Here is a 5,233-nt window from a genome sequence, read left to right as displayed (position 1 = left end):
ATGTAGTGACCCGAACTTTTCCATGATTATATATTAAATGAAAACTATATTTGCATGATTAAATGTTTCCAACATGTTAAGCAATCAAATTTATTAAGACTTGATTATTTGAAATGAGTTTCATGTAGACAATTGACCACCCAAGTTGACCGGCGATTCACGAACGTTAAAACTTGTAAAAACGACATGACAATATATATATGGATATACATATATTTAACATGAGATTATGATAAGTAAGTATCTCCATATGTATATTAACAATGAGTTATATACATAAAAATGAGACTACTAAGTTAAGAAACTCGAAACGATATATATAACGATTATCGTTATTACAACGTCTTACTAAATACATATGTACCATATTAAGATATTGTTACACTATATTTAACATGATAAAATGATAATTATATATATCATTAAGTATGTTAACAATGAACTACATATGTAAAACAAGACTACTAACTTAAGAATTTTGAATCGAGGCATATATGTAACGATTATCGTTGTAACGACATTTTAATGTATATATATCATATTAAGATATATTCATACATTATAATATCATGATAATGTAATAATTTAACATCTCATTAGATATAATAAACAATGGGTTAACAACATTAAATGAGATCGTTAACTTAAAGGTTTCAAAACAACACTTACATGTAACGACTAACGATGACTTAACGACTCAGTTAAAATGTATATACATGTAGTGTATTTAGATGTATTAGTACACTTTTGAAAGACTTCAAGACACATATCAAAGTACTTCTACTTAACAAAAATGCTTACAATTGCATTCTCATTCATTTTCATCAACAATTCTACTCGTATGCAACCGTATTCGTACTCGTACAATACCCAGCTCCTAGACGTATATACTATTGGTATATACACATAATAATTCAGCTCTTAGCATCCCTAGATAGTCAACAAATATGTGGAACCAACAATTAGACAACTAGCATGACTTATGAGCAAGGAAACAAAAACAAGAACTCCTTTTAACCCCACTCACCTTCACCACTCACCACCTACTCCATTTCACTTCCAATTTTCTTCCCAATTCTCTCTCAAAACACACACACTCTTCCATGAACGTCTAAGTTACTATTTTTCCAGCAAAAATCATCAAATACAAGCTTTGGTTATTACCTATAATCATCATAAAAACAATTACTCAAGAATACATCAAGAACACTTCCAAGTTTACAAGTTTACTTTCAAGTTTCCTAATCCATTCCAAGCAATCATCTAAGATCAAGAAACCTTTGTTATTTATAGTAGGTTATCTTTCTAAATCAAGGTAATATTCATATTCAAGCTTTGATTCAATTTCTATAACTATAACTATCTTAATTTGAGTAATAATCTTACTTGAACTTGTTTTCGTGTCATGATTCTACTTCATGAACTTTCAAGCCATCCAAGGATCCTTTGAAGCTAGATCTATTTTTCTGATTTCCAGTAGGTTTATCCACAAAACCTGAGGTAGTAATGATGTTCATAACATCATTCGATTCATATATATAAAACTACCTTATTCGAAGGTTTTAGCTTGTAATCACTAGAATATAGTTTAGTTAATTCTAAACTTGTTCGCAAACAAAAAGTTAATCCTTCTAACTTGACTTTTAAAATCAACTAAACACATGTTCTATATCTATATGATATACTAACTTAATGATTTAAAACCTTAAAACACGAAAAACACCGTAAAACCAGATATACGCCGTCGTAGTAACACTGCGGGCTGTTTTGGGTTAGTTAATTAAAAACTATGATAAACTTTGATTTAAAAGTTGTTCTTCTGGAAAAATGATTTTTCTTATGAACATGAAACTATATCCAAAAATCATGGTTAAACTCAAAGTGAAAGTATGTTTTTCAAAATGGTCATCAAGACGTCGTTCTTTCGACTGAAATGACTACCTTTACAAAAATGACTTGTAATATGTATTTACGACTATAAAATTATACTTTTTCTGTTTTGATTCACAAACTTAAGTTCAATATGAAGCCATAGCAATTTGAATCACTCAAAACGGATTTAAAACGAAGAAGTTATGGGTAAAACAAGATTGGATAATTTTGCTTGATGCAGCTACGTGAAAATTGGTAACAAATCTATATTAATCATATCCTAGCTAACTTATATTGTATCATACATATATTCTAATATATTATGTAATCTTGGGATACCATAGACACGTATGCAAATGTCTTGACATATCATATCGACTCATGTATATATATTATTTAGAACAACAATAGACACTCTATATGCAGTAATGATTGAGTTAGCTATACAGGGTTGAGGTTGATTCCAAAAATATATATACTTTGAGTTGTGATCTAGCCTGAGACGTGTATACACTGGGTCGTGGATTGATTCAAGATCATATATATCGATTTATTTCTGTACATCTAGCTGTGGACAACTAGTTGTAGGTTACTAACTAGGACAGCTGACTTAATAAACTCAAATCATTAAAATGTAATAAAAATGTTGTAAATATATTTTGAACATACTTTGATATATATGTACATATTTGTTATAGGTTCGTGAATCGACCAGTGGCCAAGTCTTATTTCCAACGGAGGAAAAATCTGTGAAAGTGAGTTATAGTCCCACTTTTAAAATCTATTATTTTTGGGATGAGAATACATGCAGTTTTATAAATGTTTTACAAAATATACACAAGTGATCAAAATTACATTCTATGTTGAATTATCGAAACGAATATGCCCCTTTTTAGCTTGGTAGCCTAAGAATTGGTGTTTATTATAATTGCCACCAATTGACGCGAATCCTAAAGATAGATCTATTTGGCCCAACAAGCCTCATCCGAGTTACGGATGCTTTAGTACTTCGATTTATCATGTCCGATGAGAGTCCCGGAATGATGGGGATATTCTATATGCATCATGTTAAGGTCGGTTACCAGGTGTTCATCATATGAATGATTTTTTATGCAGATTGCATGTTGTTTATGAGAAATGGAAATATGAAATCTTGTGGTCTATTATTACGACTTGATAAATATATAGGTTAAACCTATAACTCACCAACGTTTTTGTTGACGTTTAAAGCATGTTTATTCTCAGGTGATTATTAAGAGCTTCTGCTGTTGCATGCTAATTTATGGACAAGGGTTGGAGTCAGCATGCTTGTATAATATTGTTTAAAAACTTCATTCGAAGACTTAAATTGATGTGTAATTGATGTTTTAGCAGAGTAGTATATAAAATAGCTTATATTTTTACAGAAAATACTATTAAATACGATACAATTTTACACAAGATATTTATTTATTTATAGAATGGATATACTTAAACCTTGCTACAACACTTATAGGCAGTGTACCTAATCGTACAGTAGTGTAGTTTTTAGTAAGTCCGGTTCGTTCCACAGGGAATCTTTTTAAACAAAGCTTAACGCTATATTAGTTTACTTTTATAAAAATACAAATATATATATATATATATATATATATATATATATATATATATATATATAAGTAATATTATTATTATAAAGGGGGTTTTTACCGTTTAATGACCGGTTTGTCGATTTTAAAACTTTAGTCGCAGTTAAAACCAAATGTAAAATATTCAAAATAAATACAATACTTAAATTAAAGCATAAAGTAAATAACGATAATGAAATTGTGAATAATAAAAGTGCGATAAAATAAACTTGCGATAATTAAAAAGTACGATAATTAAAAGTGCAATACAATAACAATAAAAATGCGATAATTAGAAGTGCAATTAAATATAAAATAAAGGAAATTAAATATGAAATAAAAGAATTATGCTTATTTAAACTTCCGTAATCATGATGTTTGACGTGTTGATTTTAGTTTTATGCCCATGGGTTAATTGTCCTTTGTCCTGGATTATTTAATATGTCCGTCTGGTTTTTGTCCATAACAGTCCATCAGTCATAAATATAAAGTGCGAGTGTCCTCGTCAAATTATCCTTATACCCGAAGTTAAATATTCCAACTAATTGGGGACTTAAACTGTAACAAGATTTTAATACTTTGTTTAATAATTACACCAGGATGTCGACTGAGTGTAACCCAAGGTTTTAATATTTTGTTATCAATTATACCAAGTGTCCTTGTACATAATTTCATCCATGTTTTAATTATTCTAGTGGCTATTAATCCATTCCCGTGTCCGGTTAAATGAACGATTATTCGTACATATAAATACCCCGCCCATCGTGTCCGATTGAGTGTATATGGTAATTTATAGGGACGCCCAATTGTAAATCTTTATATTAACATTAAAAAACTATCATTTAGTTAAACAAATATAAAGCCCATTAATAGCTCATAGTCTAATTTCCACAAGTGTCGTTCTTTTGTCCAAACCCCAATTATAGTACAAAGCCCAATTACCCAATTTTAGTAATTAGCCCAACATCATGATTACTTCGGATTAAATAAGCATAATAATAACTTAGCTACGAGACATTAATGTAAAAAGGTTGAACATAACTTACAATGATTAAAAATAGCGTAGCGTTACACGGACAGAATTTCGACTTACACCCTTACAATATTCGCTAACATACCCTTATTATTAGGATTAAAATTAAAATTAAAATTAAAATTAAAATATAAATTATATATATATATATTACGTATATATGAGAGAAGAGAAAGATGGATGATTTTTTTGGTGCACCAAAGCTCGATTTTTATAGGCATGTGGGCTGGAACTGGGGCTCATGCGATCGCATGGATTTATGCCTTCCAGGCCATGCGATCGCATGGCCAGCAGGGGAGGCTCATATTTGATTGTTTTCTTCTGCCGACGGTTTTATAAATAATATAATATATTAAATAATTATAAGAATTATTTAAATATTATATTATATTTATGTGCATAGTTGACTTGTAATTTTTAGTCCGTTGCGTCGAGCGTTGAGAGTTGACTCATGTCCCGGTTCCGGATTTTTGAACGTCCTTGCGTATAATTTAATATCTTGTACTTTGCGTTTTGAATCTTGTACTCTTGTAATTTCGAGACGTTTCTTATCAATAATTGGAACCTCTTTGATTGTATTTTGTACTTTTGAGCTTTTTGGTCGTTTGCGTCTTCAATTCGTCGAATCTGTCTTTTGTCTTCACCTTTTATTATTTAAACGAATATCACTTGTAAATAGAACAATTGCAACTAAAAGCTTGTCTTTCTTGAGGAATAATGC

Source organism: Rutidosis leptorrhynchoides, chromosome 8, assembly GCF_046630445.1.
Source record: "Rutidosis leptorrhynchoides isolate AG116_Rl617_1_P2 chromosome 8, CSIRO_AGI_Rlap_v1, whole genome shotgun sequence".
In the NCBI taxonomy this organism is placed as follows: Eukaryota; Viridiplantae; Streptophyta; class Magnoliopsida; order Asterales; family Asteraceae; genus Rutidosis; species Rutidosis leptorrhynchoides.
The sequence above is the reverse complement of the archived record's forward strand: the minus strand, read 5'-3'. Positions refer to the sequence as shown.